At 37.2% G+C, this 20,339-nt stretch overlaps 1 protein-coding gene across 1 annotated transcript in view; it reads right to left on the bottom strand.

The window, feature by feature from the left end:
- Window positions 1–17,745, bottom strand: part of LOC135790274 (BRISC and BRCA1-A complex member 1-like) — a 36,171-nt gene extending 18,426 nt beyond the window's left edge. Inside the window, exon 1 of the mRNA XM_065300456.1 lies at window positions 17,640–17,745. The gene's annotated coding sequence lies outside the window, so the exon portion shown is untranslated. The remainder of the gene's footprint in view (window positions 1–17,639) is intronic.
- Between the last annotated feature and the right edge of the window lie 2,594 nt (window positions 17,746–20,339).

Below are 20,339 nucleotides of genomic sequence, written 5' to 3' on the forward strand. Positions count from 1 at the left end.
TCACGAGCATGTTACTTTTTGTTCAATTCCCCCCGGTGAGGTGCGTCGCGAGGTTGTAGTGAGCAGTAAGAGGCTACAAAGCGGATCGACTTCCACATCCGGTGCGGAGGCGAATGGCGGCTACGAAGAGGACATTGAGGTGTGGGTGGCGGAGGCGCATCGCCGACACAATGTTGGGAAATGAATCAACAGTGCATTATCGATTCGCCAGCGCTGTGTGAGCAGCGAGCGCGATGCACAAAAGAGGCGTTCATTCAACATTCAACAGGAGACTTTTGTAAAACGAAACTGTGCCAGCGCAACAAAGTGCCATCCCGGTGCGACATGTCCTGCCAGGACTTGAGCTCTCCTAGTGTAGTTAATTCCTAGCATTCAATAGCGCGTTTTTAAATATTTATTGAGTTTAGGTATATGTTCGATATCGACAGTATGTAATTTAATAATCCTATAGAATCTGCATTATATATTACATTTCAATATTAACAAATCATAACTCTGTTTGCGAAAAAAGAAAACAAGAAAACACAGAAAATAATTTTTTAATGTAACACACTTTAGTTTTAAATATTTCCTGAGAATTTTCCGGTAGAAATAAATTTTTTACAGCGAAAAGAAATGTCTGCGTTTCGGTTGACACACGTTCTCGCAGCTTGCATAATTTGATCGTACCTTGCTAATTATAGCCGAAACGTACCTCCGCATTACCAACCCGACATTGGCAATGAAATCGCACGAGTGCGAGCGCGGTAATTGGGACAATTTGCGACGATTTAATCTAATTAACAGCGCCGCGCACGCGTTTTTGAAACGCTAAAATCGCGCGCGCCCACACTCTTCAAAAATATGAGCATAAATTCGCATAACTTGAAATTATCTACAACACCAGCGCCGCCCTACATTCATTCCGAATATTTAATATGCTTTTATCAGCGTAATTTAATTACCAAACTTTTTGTTCCTCGTTAATGTTGTATATGCGTTTTTCGCATTAGTATTCCATCGGAATTTATTTTTGTTGACGTTGAACCAAACGTATCAAATATTTAATTGTGTGCATTTTTTATTACAGGCGGGGGCGGCTTCCAGCTGACACGTGCACGCATATCAAGAATAAAAGGTATGTTGTTCACATTTATTACAGTTATTTTGATTAAATTTTTCGATATCATTAAAAGTTGATGATATTATAATCAAAATTAATACTGTGCTTTATACACGATTGTAGTCAAATTAATTTTTCGTACTAATGTAGTACTTATGCAGACGTATTTATATAATGCGAGTAGTGAGCACCAAACGGGTATAATAGTCACGAAACGTACCGCTGGCGGCGGAGGCGGCGCAGGCGGACAGAGAGGGCAATGAAACGACAGCACGTATATAATGCATTAAAATTTTATGTTGCTCCCTCGTTTACTGCATGTAAAAACCGATTCGTAGTTTCGTCGTCGCCACGTTAATGCGCTGTACTTTATTGCAGCGAATTAGCCGATTTTCATTGGCTAATAAAATAAAATTTCGCTATATAAATGTTTTGATTCCATTATAGATAGAGTTACTTTGTTCCTTGCCTGGTAACAAGCTCATTACGCGCCGCGGATATTATCATTAAATAAATTGCGCGCTCGAAAGAAAACTAAAAGCAATCGAATTATTCATAGAAACATTCGAAATTAATTTTGGTTATATTCACGGCTTTTGATGTCCTTTGAAAACGATTGAGATTCCAATAAATGTTTTGCAACATTTGACTGTCGATTCAATAAGATTAATTAATTTCATTCAACATCCTGTAGTGCGGATAATGTCTGATCGTAAACTTGCCTCCATTTGCCCCGTTCATTTCTAAAAGGATAATTCAAATAAGCCACCGCCTCGTCCGTTTTTCTTTCTCTGCTTCTGCTTGTGCTCACGGATCGTGTGTTGGCGGAAAGAAAGTTTGCCCCCTTTATGTCCGCCTTAGCTCCTCTTTGGTTCGCCCTGCAAACTTTACCTATCTACCGGCTTTCGAAAGTTTCTTCTCCGTCCTAGGATTTAGATGTATTGTTATTATCCTAGTGAGCAAGTTTTTCTTCTGCGCGGCCCCTGAAAGCATGCCACCAACCGAACATTTCGGGGCATCATCTCGATCGTGGTGGTTAAATAGATTTCATCGTAATAAAATATCATAATGAAAAGAAACATAATGGAAAATAAAATATAAAACTCTCATAAATACGTATCGAACTTAAGCGTATTAAGTGAAATAAGAAATGAGGATAGATCGGGGATAAAAAGCTATCAATTTTTAGTATTCATAAAAATGTATACAGTACCTAAATATTATAGTATGTACTACATTGATGTGATGAGTGAAACTGATACAAAATAACAAAAAAAAAACTATTGATTTTGACTTAATACGTTTTCTCAACTTATTAAACCTATTTTTTACTATATGCAACTCAATATACATGTAAGGTTAGGATTCGCTTATGTATTTCTCATATAAAACTAATAATCACTGGATTATTAAGATGGTTTATAATATAATAACGTAAGTATCAGGCTGGCAGACAGCTAGACAGCTTTCGACGTCGATTAGATTTCATCCACCAGCCGCCGGCTGGTAAATTGCGATCGTGTTCCAATCCGGCGGCGTCGGCAATGCGCGCTCAGATGCGAGATAGGAATTTGGGGCAAATATGTCGTTAACATTACACAAACATTATGTGAGCTCCTCCGCGCCCGCAAACACATAACTCACATCGTGTTCGGTGCGTTTATCGGCGCGAAAAATCAGAAGCGCGTTGAGAAAATGCATTTTACTTATCTGCACGCAGCGCCCGCGGGCGGCGGAGGCGGCAAGGTGGCGAACGATGCGCCGTTTATTTACGATGCGGCCCTCAAGCGCCGAGTAAACTCGTAAAAATCATAAAGCAAACACACTCAGGACGCAAATTCGAATCGGACAACATGTCATATTCGTTGTTCGCACATATCAACAATCAACAATTTGAAAAGAAAAAAAAAACAGAAAATATTAAAATATTTACTCTGTTATTGTTTTGTTGTACTTAATATAAAATTACCTAATATTATATTATCGAAGAGCAGGAATAATATCGTTTAAGTCGTTACATTGTAGTCTATAGGGGTTGGAAAGTTGTATATAGGTGGGGTTGGAAAAGTTTTCCACCAAACAAATAATTTATCAGCGCTAATGTGCGTCAGATCGATACGCCTGTAATACGGAAAACGTGTCAGTTATTAACCCACCCGAGCCGAAACGCAAAACCACCGCCGTCCTGCGGTTTCAACAAACGAATGTAAATGTAAGGATTTTCCTTACAATCCTCACAATGCCAACTGTCATCGATGCTTTTTACAGCTTAATATATGTCGATATTTTCTAAATCCCGAAATAATACCGAGTGGTTTTATTTTTAAATTTCATCATTAATATTTTTCGCATATATCAATGAATAAAAATTAACCGAGGCGTATTTTTAATGCAATTAATCATCGCATGTTGCGTGCGCTCGCCCCTTTCATCCTCAATACATAGAAAAATATTACAAACGTGTAGAGATATTTAATTACTAGAAATATTTGCAATTCCATTACTTTACAGATAATTATATTCCTTTTTCATTATTCCGTTTTATTTCCAGCGCGCGTATTTAGTAATTGTAATTATCCTGGATCTGGTATACCAGATTAATTAAAATGAAACTAAATATTTGTTTTATTTAGTAATTAACTATATGTTTGTATTGAAATTGTACAATTATAAATAGGGGTTGTTTTCGCAGCAAAGTGTGACGGAATATTAATTTAATTACAATCATTTGTGCTGCGTCGTTTATCTAGTGCTTTGGCCTTGATATTTTGCATTCTGCGATTTTCCCCGCATCCTTGGCCACCTTCGCGCCGCGGAAAGTTGTTATTTGTGTTTGCGCATCATTTGCATGCGTGCTCGGTGTTTGTCTCCGATGGCAAGAATGAGAAAGCCCGCTTATTATATCTCGCTCGTTTCAATATTATGTTATACCGTCAGATACTCGTGATATTCGTGTAGTGGTTGTAAATGTGAAGCCCGCAGGGAAACAGGAAGATTAAACAATAAATTGAGGCAAATGAAAGAACTGAGATTGCGCGAACGTATCCACATTTAATATATTCATATAAACTTAAAAAAACTTGAAAAATTAAAATAAATTGGGAATTTTAATACTGTGTGGGTGTTACTAGTAACGTAAAGTTTTTATTCCGCATATAAATCGAATGAAATTGGCCGCAAACGAGAATAAAACTCGCAATTTGCCAAAATAGCAAAAATCATTCAGCCGCGCGGTGATATAAACAAATTGTAAACTGGCCGCATTCGCATAAAATTTGCCGAAACGCAAATAAACGTCCGTCATTGATAAATCCTTGAATCATTTAAAATGCGCACGGACATTTAATGTCATAATAACACTTTTACACCCAATTGAATCAGTATATAACTATATTTATGTGTCAATTGAAAGATCAAAATTTAATGTTTATAATATATTTTAACCGAATAAATATTTAGCATTAATAATAATTTTAACATCAATTTGGTTTAAATTTTATAACTATAATTGACTTATATAACTATGACTGAATCTTCACATTAACTTGCAATTCTTATTTAACACCCTGTAAATTAAATTTTTGCGATCAAAAGTTACCTATTTTATTTTCGTTTTTCTAAAGTATCTCTACACCAAATTTAATAAAAATTAATTCAGTAGTTTTCGCGTAAAAGAGTAACAAACATATAAACACAAATTTGCATTTATAATGTTAGCTACGATTCCAAGTTTTCTTGCGCTTGAGTCACTTGTTCTACTGTAGCATATAAATATTTATACAGCGACAGGTTTATTCGGCAGAGTTCACTAAAGAGTTATATGGCTGCGGCGGTGACATTTTCCGCAATTAATTTCATTTCCTCGTGTTTACTCATCGTTACAGTTGAATTTTAATTGATGCATCGAGTGCGGCACGCACTACCATCAACGCCCTCGCTGGCGTTTGTTTAGGTTCGGCAGGAGCAAGCTCTTGGAAATAGAAAGGACACTAGTCGCCTCACCACCGAGAATGTTTATTGTATTATGTCAATATTTGCGCGATCCGGAGTTATTCCATCTAGGAGTGTAGACGATTGAGTAATAACTTCAATAAATCATAAATTGATCTATTTTTAAGTATAAATTTAATTAAATTTTATGTTTGAAAACGATATTTACTTAAAAACCAAATAAAATGTTGATTTTTTTTATTGAAAGAGTTAAATATATTTTAAAATAATGTTAACTAAATCGTCGCCATGTTAACACTTGTGACAAAAAACGCGGTTTCAGCTAACTTGTACTTGTTAAAAAGACATTAATCATAATTTGTGCAAATTGTCGTTTAAAGGCTTCGCTCGTTAATCTCTAACTTTTAACTTTAGGTGGCGCGTAGCGAAGAAACTGCGATGGTCGTGTCGCTTGCGGTTTTGTCGAAAGGGTGTGTCTGTAAGGCTGCTATGTATTTCTGCGAGTGCAAAACCGTTGTGGAAAATTACACATTAATTTGCGCCCGTCGCTGAGTACGAGAGTTCATAACAAATGCGCCAAATGCGCACCGGAAAAAAAACACAACACAAAAAGTCCTCAGTCTGGCGTAAACATCGAATGTCGTAATTATTTGCTGAACTTTCATCACGAAATGACAAAATTTTTTGTGTTGAATAACCCAAAATAACATTGGAACATCCAATGTTCAGTACTTATACCGCAACTCATTCATTTCGTAATTTAAAATTCAATTTAAATTTTATTCAAAGATCTAAAAATAACAGCATATTGTAATAAATTGGGATAATATAGAATTATATCCCGTAGGTGGTTTTACGATCGTTAGGACGAAGCGTGCAGATCCTGTGCTTTACTAAGCAAATTTTTGAAAGGCCTCAGCATTTAAACGAAACCTAATAGGTTTGATTTTCATGCAAATTTCAGGACGCTAAGCCGCTTTCTCCGGTACCCGTCGCCAGCGTAGGCTTTTCAAATTAATTAAATTCGAGGCAATACCGAAATTTATCGCTCGTTAGATAATTATTCATTATTTTCGACGCGACGTTTTTCGCATCACAACTTTATGATCGTCTCAGTTCTGAATTTAATTCTTACCGAAACAAAATACGAAAAATAATAAATTGCTTTGAAAAGTTATAATAATAAGAGAAATGCAAGCCACAAATTAGAAAGCTTTTCTTTTCGCCACTGTTATTCATACATTTCTCATGTTTTATGTTTGTTTTACGGAGCGTGGATTTTTAATGTCTGCGAATATGCGATTGCAATCTGGAAAAATGTATTGTCTGCTTATTTCTTTTGTTTCAACCCGAACTGTCGCGCGCAGACGTCGTGCATAACGAATATGTTTTTTCAGCTGAAATTTCAATTCGGACGCTTTTAATATTTGATCTACATTCGGATTTTTTTCCCTCTCTCTCATTATTAATCAATCACTTCCAGTTAATTACTTCGTTTAACTGCTCATTAAAAACTAATAATCAAATATTATGCTTTATTCTTAACATCAAGCTATTTACAAATCTCTAAAGCATAATTTTTTTTAATAAAAAAATTAATTACCTCCAATATATTGATTTAAAAAAAAATATTTTAATAAGTGATGTTGTAAATGCTGGAAGCATAGATTGACGTAACATTTGAGTCCTGCGAGGATATCGAGCGAACTCACCGCAGTAAAAAAATGATTGATTTCGGTGCGGGCCTGCGTCGACAACGTAGTGTACGCTTCCGGTCAATAGATATAAACACGCCGATAACGAAGTGAACAAACATGCAGGAGCGCACGTAGCGACGCCAATTACATGTGCCCTCGTGCACTCGGTACACAAATAAAAAGAACGCGAAATTCTATAAAAATACTAGACCGGAGCCATGCGGAGGGCATGAGGGGGCGCTGCAGGTAACCTGGTGCGCTGATTAAAATGATTGATCGATCATTTGTTGTCGATGCGTTACAGAATTACACACTGTAACAAAAAGCGTGTTAACAGCCAATTTCACTTCGGCTCACTTCTATATATAGGCATCTAAATAAATATTAATTTATTCTATATATAAATAAAATATTTTACTTAATATATTGCGTCTGTAGTACTAAAAGACTTACGCATGCGCAGAAACTTTAGTGGGCGGAGCTCCCAAGACATAACTAGCTATTAACATCAATTTTATAATATTTTTATATTAAATGAAATATAATTTCCAATCAGCTTTTCAAAGCTTTTAAAAGCATAAAAACCCGCCAAATACAAAAAAAAAGAAAAAAGTGCATGACTAGATCCGCATTCCATAAATAATATTTTGATATATATTTTTTGATAAATATTTTGATATATTAAAGAGTTTAAGACACTTATATTGCGCATACAATACGCATGCGCAGAAACTTCAATGGGCGGAGCTTCCAATACATCCCTTGACATAAACAGCAATTTTATAAATTTTTTTATAAAAACATTTGCAGTACAATATAATTTCCGATGAGCTTTTCAAGGATTTCAAAAGCTTGAAAACACGCCCGATACAAAAAAAATGAAAAACCCTACGACTATATCCGTGAGAATGGGGAAAAAGTTTTAAAGAAACTGCGGGCGAGATTGGCACGAATGGCTCTTCTTATTTCACTTGCCGCTTCCAGTGTATATAGGGATGTTAGCGCGTGGGCGGACAAAGGATTTTAATCAAGAAGCAATTTCTAATAAATCTCCCCCATTACTTCATTTTCTTCTCATCTTGATATCTTACACAATACAAAACCAGCGAGTGAAATTATTTTATATCTGTTTGATAATTATACGTATTTTTTCCATGTATAACTTTCAGGTGTCTATTTGCCAACGAGCAGACACATTTGTTTATCGAGAAATGCGCGCCGTTTAATTTAAATACTACGCAAACATTTGAAATAAATAATCGTGGAGATACTTGTGCACGTTTTGATCTCATCGCGATAGGAGACTATATATAAATAATGTTTGCGCATCTTGTGTGTACTTTTCGGTGGTACGGCTGTAGAAAGCTCGAAATATTTACACATTTGTGCAAATAATCAATGTGAAATTATTTATTCCGATTTAATTTGTTGCACGCTCCAAGAAATTTACGGTGTATACTCGAGTGCAGTGCCATCTATAACTATTTGTGAACGGAGCGCCAAATGACATCTTTTATAGTTTAGGTTATGAACGTCAAAACATTTACGCGCATAGTTTTATCGCCTGCATGCAATGAAATGAACTTCGAAATTTTATATGTTGTAAAGTTACACATTCAATGGCAAACAATAATTTTCACAAAATCATAATAACAGCTCGGCGTAAATCAAAAGGATTTGTGTTTATGCAAAAAGCTGTTTAGCGCAAATTGCAGACTGCACGCTCGTTGCACAACTCTCCTGTTGCGTTAAGCCGTGGCGCGGGCATTAAATAAATCCACAGGAATTATATAAAAATGCAACACAAAGGACGAACAACAACTGAAACAAATTACAAAACACTCGCTGCTCGTTTAATTGAAGTTTTCTGCAATTGCACTTCACTGCAGCAAAGTCCGTTTAAAGTTCATTTATTTATAAAATTATTCATATTATTCCGTACAAACAAGAGAATTTATATGCAGCCGACAGGTAGGAATTAATTAAAAAACGAAATAATAAAGTTTTAATTTAAAAACGCAAAATATTTCTTGTTTCTACGCGAGTGAAAGAAAGCATACTGGTGAAACTTAATATTTGTTTAGTGAAATTTTCATCACGACATTTTCCACATATTTCAACGAAACCAAAAGAGCTGTGCCGTTATGCTTTTACCTGTGGAGCGCGGTGAACTCTCGCGTTTTAATCAGAAGTTTTCGCAGTCAGCGACGCCGGCGCGCAACGAAAAACTTTCGCAATTCACATAAATAACAAAGATGCGTTTAACAGATAAGCGTGACGCACAGTCGAACGTAATTTACTTTGGCACTGCATCCGTCGGTTTTGAGGGTGAACGAACAATTTCGCATTCGGTACGTTTCTGCAGAAAATAAAATAAAAACAGGCTAAGATAAAAGAGACGCGCTTTTATGAAAAACACGAAAGCGCCATTCCATTTATTCGTGCAAAAAGAGGGGCACAAAGCAGAATCCAGCTTGTGTTGAACATATGTGACTAAGGGGGCTGCTGCTGCTGCCTAGGGTTATATTCAAATTCGCCACAATGCGGTCTATCAAAAATTTCCAACAATTTGTATTTTCATGAATTTTAAATCTTTTATTAAAAAGAGCGATATTCTTAAAAAGTGTATTTTTTGATGAACCAATAAAAAGGCTGTCAAGTTTGCGATTGAAGGTTTACCTGCTGGAACCGATGAACATTTCAACGCAAATGCAATTTTGCATTCGAGTTATACGCTTCAAAGCGTGAAAAATTAAATTAACTATCGATTTTGAATTAATCTATTCGTATCCACGTCGGGTGGGTGATTCGCGCTGATTTGAAATTAGTTTATTTTACGATTTTAACTTTGACGTTTTATAAGTTCTTCGTGATTTATGATTCAAGCTGAATTATTTGTTCATTTTCTGTTACAAGAGAAAAAAAATATTTTTTTAAACCAAATTAAGAAAATTCGTTGAATTAAGAACAAAATGATTAATTCTCTTTGAGTTTTCTTTGTATTTATTAAAATATTAAAATCTTATTCAATATTCCGAGACTTTTAAGTGCACAAAAGATTGTTTTAATAAAAATTCCTTTATTTAAAAAAATAAACTTTTAATCTTGATAATTCGTTTAAAATCATTATTATCAATATCGATTGACGTGAAAATGGAAATTTTGCATCATGATACACTCCTGGGACGAAAGCTTATAATTAAATAACCTTGTAGTCTAGTACACCGTAAGTAATATCATTATGACATCATGTCTTCATTCTTCAAACAATTCAATTACCTTGATACAAAATTATAAGCATGTTTATTGAGGAGTATAGCTTTGACCGTTTGTGCGCAGTGCTCGGTTGAGTATGCAATGAACGAACATAATAACGAAACACTCACTAAAGTGTAATTGCGTAATAAATTTTCGTCCCCGATGCCGAAAGTAGCCAGCGTAAGTTTTTCGAATTTGGGCCATTCGTTCTCCACTTTCCACTTTCCACTCACTGCTGGGTTTACAAAAGCTCGGGAATGCAGCGCGGCGGATAACGCTGAATAACGAATTGCGAATACCGAGGCGCGCAATTTATAACGACGCTCGTTGTCGGCCGCCGCCGAAATTTATAACGCATTTGATGCGATAGTGTGAGAGTGAGAGTTTGCGTATGGCTGCAAAGTTGCTAAAAAGTCGATTTCAACCCTAAACAGATTCAAAGTTAACTGCACAGCTGCAGAAGCAGAAAAAAATCTCCGCTGGCGATGAAATGAAACGTATTTTAATAATTTCTGAATTATTTTTCTGTAGGAAATTTTTAATTAATGATAAAATAACTAATTCTGCTTGTAAAAATATACCGTTTCATAATTAAATAAAATCTTACAGAGATGCATAAAGATTTTGATAATAAAGCTCAGATATTTTGTTTTTTTTTTTTGTTGCGAAATATCCTAACGCCTTGTGTTTGATTTCTAACCAATTAGCAGAATTACTAATGCTATTTTTAGGTTAGGCACTAAATTTGTATAATTCAGGCACTTATCGTCGCCGAAATCGATAGCCGCTCGCGGAAAAATACCGAACGGCCGAACGCAAAACAAACAACGCGAAACATCAACAAGAAATCGAAATAAAGTGGAATTACTTACACGCGCGCACTAACGAGTTGTGCGCCGCTGCTATTTATATCTTCGGTTGTGGTCATTCATTCGATTGCGGCGACGATTCCTGCGCCGAGCTTTCGAGTGCCCGACGAAAGGGTTTCTTCATTGACGCTCTATTTCGTGATTTACGATGCGATGAACACGAGGATTTCAATTAACCATATTCATATCAAGTCTACCGAGAAATAGACAGCATTGAAATTCCATTTTTTTTGCATTATTTCATCAAATTTTAAATGAATTTGCGCTTAAAAATCGTTGGAATAAATTGACGGCAATTTTCGCCGTTCGCCGCTGTATTGTGGGGAATAATTATGGCGAAACTGTGGCTTGCACGTTTAATTGCATCCATTTACAAAATTATGCGCACGTATTTCACGTGCAAGCGAAAATGTCCGGACGGTTCACATTACATGCTCGGCGTCGATTGGTGTTATTTATTCGCATCAGTGTTAAATGAAAATTAAAGGCCCTGGCAGGCCGCAGGACGCGGTGGAATGGTGGAAATGGTGAGTTTGACTGCACAAACAACAAACACAAAAAACAACGCCAAAAAAAGAGGTCAAGTGTGAGCTTCAGAGCTTCGGAGCTTCAGCTCGACTCGTACAAAACCCACTCGAGGCAAATAAGTCGCTTGGTTTTTTTTCTCTCGTGTTGCGTTTTTAAGCCTGCAAAATAATGTTTTTGTTCTTACGAGAGCTCAACAGTTCTGTACTCAGCATCAAACATCCAAATTTTAAAAAAATATATAAATAATAAATTAGAGAATAACAATTGGAAGATTTTACGAGTATTATTTAAGATATGCTGAGGAAAACTTGTTTTTAGTTCTTTTAAGAGAAAATTGAAATAACTCTGTCGACACTTTTCTTGCTTCGGATTCAGTTCAGCGGAAAGCATCCGAGTGGAAAAATCATGCGAAGTAGGTCAAACCACCACCATGCGTTTTCCACGCATCGTGGGGATAGGTGCAGAGAGTGGAACAAAAGTGTGTACATACACATGCATTTTTGCAGAATTTCAAATCAAGTTACATCTAACATTCCAGTTATATGAAAAATTTGTCAGCCAATTTATATGTCAAATACAAGAACTCGGAGTTGCGCACTTTTATTAAACACAACTATAAATATACGCGTATAACTAAAATAATGATTTATCAACGCGCCTCCGCAATATTTTGTTATTTTACTCTCAAATTACAAATATAAATTCTACAAAGCTTTGTTATTCAACCCCTGAGGGTTGTATGGCAGTAACTACAAAAACAAAATAACTTTTTCGGAAAAGTTGTTTACTAGCTGGCCACTATTACGTCGTGGAGTCCACAGCAATTTCAGTTATTTTGGACGGGCATCAATCGCTTTCGACATACATCACTCCACATGTTCGTCGGGCAGCGTGTGGGTGTACAAGCGCTCATTGCGTTTGGGCGTCATGTTCGTTTTAATTATTTCCGATTTTTCCATTACCCAAGTACGCTCGCCAGTGTTTTCAACATACGTACACACCGGTGACGGTTGGTGCGTGGCGCATCCGCCAGTTACAGAACAGCAAACTTTTAATTGGAAATTGACACAAGTTGCAATCCAATAATTATCCACATGTTACGACATCTACATGTAAATTCACGTAATACTTAGCTAGGGACACGCCATCTACTATTCAAATCAGAAGTTCACACTTGTGGTTAGGTAATACATATTCTGCTATTTTTTAAATAAAAACTTTGATTGTCTATAAAATTAACAATACAAAAACATATCCAATCATCTTTTAGCAATATCTAAAAAAACATATTTTTATAATACCCAAAGCTACCTGCTGTGCAAACACACACAAAAAAATACTCGTTTGCAGTATCTTCGTTACGTGCTGAGAATAACACTTGGAGTAGACCAGGATGAAGCGTCGAGGATGTCGACGAGACGAGCGCGGTTCATTTAGTTTAGTTAGTTATGACGTGCACTTAAGAAATTGCGCGCTTAAAGTTGCGTGCAGTTTTTACGCGCTCGCTTCTTTATTAGCGTGGCGTGTCGGCGTCTTGTTTCGCGGCGCGCTTTAAGGATTTACGAATATCACTCACGTCCTGCGACGCCGCCGCCTCCGCGTCCGCAACCGTCGTCTTGTTGTACGTGATGAAATTGATGAAATATTCACGTGCCGCGAGCATATTGAAAACACTGAGAAATTTTCGCGCCGCGCGCAAAACCAAGAAAGAAAATGAGAAGGAAAAAACTTTTGTTATAGGTATACTCATGCATATTATTTTATTTTTAATTTCGTAAATGAAAAAACGGTGCATCAAAACTCTAAAAACATTTAATGAGAAGTTTAAATTTATTGCTGACTGAGACAATTCATTGTTGGCACAAGCAGATCCCAATTAAAGGCGTCACATGTGCGTTCAGCGTCAAAGCAAAATTTACGACGTCGAGACATTGTCTACTAGATTGTGCTGACAATTTCTCACACCCCCACATAAGCAAAATGTATACTCTATACACGCGTGCCCAAAAAATCCAACATTTTATTTCGCAGAAACAGTAACGCAATAAAAAATTGAACGCATGTGCGACAAAAGATTGCAACTAAATTATATTGCAGGATAACGCCAGGATCTTTAAGGACTATAGTAATGGCATTCTTATTGTCGTTTAAAAACGCTATAGAGCTGTGCACTTGCGAAAGGCCGAGGGCTTTAATTTCCTATTAAAAGTTTCCCAACTGAAGCAAGTTGTGTGTGTGTACACCGAAGACAAAAAAAGCGAAACAGAAGCGAATAAGAAAAGTGACGATAAGATGGAAAAGTTGCAGTCGTAGACTTTGCTAAAAGCTCAGCTTTCGGCTGGAGTCGAAACGTAAAGTCCAAACTGCAAAGCTAATCCCTTTTAAATACCGCCTCGCTATTTGCGATGAACATTTCGAGGGCTTCGTCAAATTAACCCAAATAAACCACCCGTGATGTCCCGGTCCATTTAAAATCAATAAAAGTCAATCAAGAACAATCATGCAATTTTGATACCTAACGTTTGAAAACTGTGTGCACTTTCCGGTGGTAATTTCAATTAAAATTTACGCATGCCAGCAAAATAATTTAATTAAAGCCATTGATAATATCATTGATGGTGATGGCAGTGGCGGTAGTGGACTGGTCCATTGAGATTTATGAATTTTTAATCAACGCGTCCCCGGCTTTTGTGCGACTAATTACAATTAGCGCATTTGTTCCCGCATCGGGGGCCCATTAGCTGACGGGTTGAAGCTTCGTCGACACCGACACAGCGCGATTTACGAGTTTATTATCGACACCGCCCGCCGCCGCTCCGCTCTTTAATTTGCATCCACGTCAACAGTAATGTTACGCACAATGCGAAGACCGGCGCTTTTGATTTGTATAGTTACCAAGATGTAGTATACATGCGCGTCGATAGAGGGCGCGCGGGTAACTTACATAACCGCACTCCGATGGTAATGTCAAGTTTTACATGAGGGATTGATTTATAAACGGGCAATGTGTCTTTGTTACAGACGCGCGCGTTCTGCGGAATAAGTGACATTCTCGCACACAATATGTGCATGTGTCGAATCATTGACAAAGCGACGAGGGCGGCGCTTTAATATAAATAAGATCGACGCCCGATGACGTCGTTGGGCCGACGGTGGGAACGTGCCAGTGTTCACCCGCGTCGCCGCCGCCGCCGCCGCTGAATCAACAAAATCTGCGTCCACGTCGGACACGCACGCCAGACGGGCCAGCGTCATTAAGGGACACAACGCCAGCGCTCCAGAGAAAAGGTAGGATTTTTACGACGCATTATTTATTTCTAGTTTTTACGATCCTACGATGTTGTTGGCCCTTCTACGCGTTACGAAACATACTCGGAAAAAATTACTATCGCAAAAAATTGATATAAACAAACAAACCGAGGGAAAAAGAAACGAAAATAAACGAAATGAGATTTCGGCGAGATCAATTTAAAAAAATAAGAGAAAAAAGTTGAAGGTAGTTTTATTTTCAAGCATCTATAGGTGTAGGAACATGAGGTCAGGAGCTAAACTTTGTTTGCGAGTGATATTTTTCGGAAAAAAGACCCACTTAGTCGGCGTCGGTTACGAAATGAAAAATGTCCGGTTGCTAGTGGCTAGATTTGCGCAAAGTCGTCCCGAAAAACGTGTTTGAATTATAAATGACGGATATTTGCGCGCCAGCGTTAGTTTACTTTGTCACGTGCCTATAACGTGTCGCGTTCGCTTGATACTCTGCGCCCAGTCGCGGCGAAATTGCCAACTTGCCGTTGCAAGATGTATTATTGCGTTCACGTTTAACGGTTATTCATCGAAATAAGTGTTACGTCTGTCACATCGATGGATTGCATGCTAGATATATTGCACCAGCATTATAGGATTCATATGATACATTTTACTGCGTTGCCAGTGTTGCTAAAATAACCTCAAAATTGAAAAAATCTTTAGCTGAAGATAACATGAGATTATCTCATCACAGAAAGGTTTGTCGGTAGTTCAACAGCTACACACTGTTGATTTACGCCGCTAAACATACAAGAGGACAAGGACTATCGCTCGATCCTGCCATTTATACGCAGCGCACATACCCCGGGTGCAAACATAATCGCGCGCGCCCACCGCCGAGGAATATCAAACATGCTCGTACACAAAACACAACAATCCGCCTGCCGACGATGATACGGAACTCTCTTATGCCAGCAACCACGGGCACACTCGTGATTTCGTGATGGGGCTAACGGTGGAAATTACAGGAAGCAAAAACGTGGCCGGAAAACGTGAAAACCTTCATGGAATGCCCGCCTGTTTAGAGCTCGAGTCTTGAAACTGTGTGGCGTGCACGCAGTGGCGAACATGAAGTAATTGTGGAATTAAAGTCGGATATTTCGTCGGTTTTTCGAGCGCCTCGAGGGCTACGAACGTTTTCAGGCAGTTTGGCGAGCTTTTCTCATGTCTAACTACTAACTGGAAAGCCTTGGGTTTTTACATCAAAGAATATTTGTAATATAAAACAAAAATGAAACAGTAAACTTTGAAATGTTTCGATATATTTCATAAAATGCACTTATGGACGGGTTGTAACTGCGAGTGACACATGTTTAACATTCGACCATATTTTGTAAGCGTTGCATATGACACAAAAGTAATCATAGTTTCAACGAATAGTAAAAACACACAAAAGCTACATTTTAAATTATGAGAAAACTTTTGAATATTTCATTGAATTTGGATTAATTTCTTGCTAACTTAAATTCGTTTGTCGGAGAAAGCATCGAGTAGTCAGCGGAGTTAAATTAGTTTCAAGTAGGTATGTGCTCGACAAGCAGCCGAGTCAAGCTGCCGGAAATTAGTGCAATTAAGTTTAAACTCGGCGCCGTTCGCTGTTCAGGTGTGAATAATTTATTGGCGGAGCAGAAAATTTATTTGAGTTAAACGCCCTCTGCAATTTTAGCCGCCGGTGCTAAAAAATTTAATAATTCGATTATCATAACGAGCCATTTATTATTTTAGCCTTTTTTTATTACAAGAACTCTTCGTTTGAAAGTGTAACCTCAAAATTGTATATTCTACACCCACGTATTTGCCTCTTCCGGGTTTCTGCTTTCCAGCTTCCGGTTTCGTTTTATTTTGTATTTTTACTACGGTTTTACCTGAATACACAACAACATAATTCTGCCAGCGAACGAAGAAACACTTTTATTACCATTTGTTGTGCGTTTTTTTACGGAACCTGTTTTACCCTTTAAATGAATTACTGAATTTTCCAAATAGATTAAATAGAACAAAAGACTGTGTAATGCTTAATGTCGTTTCGGAACAATGTAGAAGTAGCGCGCACGTAAATATCGTTAGTTAATTGATATCCCAAGAATTTATAGGTCATCCGGGCATAAAATAATGAATTAGGTGCGGCCCACCCTTTAGGTAATACATGTACTCGTATAGAACTTTATTTACACAAAGCACACGGAGAGAAAAAATACTCGAATGCAGCGCGTGTGCAGTCGGTTTGAAGTTCGGCCACCCAGTCAAAAACTCTCAAGTATTTCAATAAAAAGTCACCCTGCTCCTCTGCGTTAGGAGATGCCATCAGATAAAGTCACAAAGTTTTCCGCTAGGATAATGTCAAGGATTTTCACACTCGATATCACACCGGAGTGGCGGCGGCGCGGCCGTCATGGCAGGCGTGTCTATTTAATAAGGACCGGAATACGGGAATGCTAAATGCTTATTCCGGCCAAACGTTTTAATTTGGAACTTTTGTCTGCTCGTTAAACGTCAGCGGCGCGAACTTTTAATTTTATGAATTCATTTAAATTCAAAGTGTGTGTGTGCGCGCGCGTCGGGAAAATATTTTTCTATGCGATTTCGAACGCGTTATTTTAAGCGCGACGAACGCAGAGAACTTGACACTTGACCGTGACTCACGTTCTCAATTTATCTCACGAGGTGAAAATGTGTGCTAAAAGGTTGTTTCGGATCGGCTTTGATGTGAATGAATTTCATTTAGATTGAGATTGATTTTGGCACCATTTCCACTTGTGCAATTTCTATTATTATCAAACGCATCATTTTATCAAGATGTGCAATTTAAAAATTACAATAAATTACAATTTAAATCACAATTTCTTTTGTTTAGATAAAAAAAAATAACGAATGCAACACAGAAAACATCATTAATTTTGTTAAACTAAAAATAACTAAATAATTACCAACCTGTATTGAACGCAGTACTCGTAGATAATTGTCGATGAGAAATTACTTGCAGTAAACACAATAATACGCGAACTAAATTAAACGTGTTACGCGTAGAAGATGTTGTTGAAGACTGAATAGTAAAATTTCGCACGAATGTTTATTTACGTTTGATACAAATCAAGTTGCGATAACAACGAACGACTCCTGCGTTATCAGCAAAACACAAAACGTTGCTTGCATTAAAAACAAACTGCGTTCACGTTGAATTTACATCAACTCAGTATTTATTTATAAAATGTATTTACGAACGTAACTTTCAATTTCTCCATAGAATTTACTTACTTCTTATTTGAAGAAATTGACATAATCCTATTGCTATGATCAAGAATGTGCGCTCGAGTCGGCGCGTAATCCGATTTCGATAGCAATTTATGCCATTTCGTATCAATTTTGCCCCTGCACACACGTACCATGTTACATCGGACCAAATTCGTACTAGTTAAACTTTTATAAGATACTCATCCTTCTTATACACATTGTATCCTATTTCTTTATACCTTAATTTCGCGCAAATCGCCCAAATTAGAAACGTAATACTTATCTACAACTGTGGGCAGAGATCGAGTTGCTTCGTTTATTTGATGGGATATTTGATAATTAAAACAACTCGTGGGTAGTAACATAATGTGGTGTAGGGTGGTTGAAATAGAAAGGTAATACGGGAAAACATAATTCGATATGTTTCCGAGAAAAACCCATGTGTAACAAGAAAAGTTCAGGCGCGGAGCTGAAAAAACGAAACGCATGAAAGCAGTTGGAATATATCATGTATGCATAGAATGTCATGCAAGGGTGGATAATGAAAGAACAAATATAAGCTTGGCATGCATGCACACATCTGATTTTAATTGGGATCGCGTCGGGGAAAAATATTTTTCAGAAAGTTAAAATGAGGTATGCAACCATTGGTGCTTATGGTAATGATGAAAACTAAATTATTTAGAAAAACGTTTTTTTTTTTAAACGTAATCTTTGGAATATTTAAGATTTTTTAAATGTTTCTGTTTAACTGAAAAAAACTGCAATTAAAACTCAGATATGAATATGTGTTCATGTTCAAATTGTGCATTTTAATTGCAACCAGCGATTAAAAACGCACAAAAGAATGGAAATAATAAACTTGCACAATTGAGCAGCGCACAAAAAGCACAACAATCAACCAATTAAAAACTACTCAACAGAAAGCGAACACCATTCATATTACAAATGCATTGTAAATTTATCCATTTGCATCTGGCACTAGCAATATATTTTTATTTACTGTTCACGAAAAGGTAAAAATACATTTTTATTAAAATTCTAGAAACAAAATTTAATATGTTATTGCTAAATAATGTTTTATATTTCAATAAAGCATCGCTGAAATGTAAAATATAACTTTTTTAGTTGCAATAAAAAAAATCTAAAGTATATGATAACAAAATTTATGTATTGCCAAATAATACATGACATGATAAAATTCTCCATCGAAAAACTTTGCGACCCACATGAAAATTTTCCGCCCAATATTTTCGCATTGTTGTTGTTATTTTTTTTTCATGCTTTTCTTAGAATAATGATTGCTCCAACAAGCTTTTATGTTTTATGGTGGCAAAGTTTGCGAAGGTGTACACAGAAATACACGAAATTTTCGACGCGCAATATACATAATGTACGCGCCGCGAACAAATCGCATTATTGAAAAACACATCACCTTCTACTAGACCACGCCGCCCCCGCAACCCGTGACCGCTTTTGTAATAAATTCCACTTTAAGTTTCTTCCTCCTTTGGCACGCTTCTTGCATTACTTCTTGCGCAGCCGGCAGCCACTTTCGTCTCGAATTTCGCCATGCAGGGCACATTGTGCGCTGCCGGCTGCATATTTAAGATGAAATATTATCGCCAGTGAAATAGCTACATCTCCTACACACAGTATACTACATACACGTGTGGCGCGCGGTGTTTTTCATTATTTATCGCCAAAATATGCAGCGTACACATACATAAGTTACATGCGTTAATGTACACACTGCGCGCCATCTAAATGCCAGAATAGCGTCCGCCAAATTACGAGCCATGAATTTTCCATGCGACTGCGTGGAAAATCATGCACTCCAACATGGGACCTGTCGCAAAACAAACATTCTAGCTGCAGCAACTAAAACTTAATACCATTTCGAGGTTATGACAATAAGCGCCATCTATCGGCGCGCAGCTGTAATAATATGATTGCTATATGATTATATGATGATCGTTGATGATCCTCATGTAAGAACGGAACGATGCGCTCAATTTGCGCTTGAATTGTATCCAGCACATGCTTGAAGGGACTAGCGAGGATAATTAGACGCCCGCCTCCAACCTACATAATGCAACCTAGTTAGCTAATCAAATACGCTTTATGGACACAATATAATGAATAATGCCGGGGCTTATGTGGCAATTGAGGGTGCGTGTACGTCCTTACGACGAAATCCGCGAATACCAGGGTCTCCTGGACCTGGAATATTACCTACCGAGGATAATAGGCGACACGATATTGACATTCCCTCAGCACACACAATACCACGCATAGGCATTACATGTGACATTCAGATTAATTTACGGTATACATGTTTACCCATACAAATTTCAATTAAGCGATCAACATTTGAGAGAAAAAATTTTGGTTTTCAGA

This window comes from Atheta coriaria, unplaced genomic scaffold (assembly GCF_025399875.1).
Source record: "Atheta coriaria isolate IRGN ID8LTWV9N9 unplaced genomic scaffold, Caltech_Dcor_3.1 hic_scaffold_4_pilon, whole genome shotgun sequence".
In the NCBI taxonomy this organism is placed as follows: Eukaryota; Metazoa; Arthropoda; class Insecta; order Coleoptera; family Staphylinidae; genus Dalotia; species Dalotia coriaria.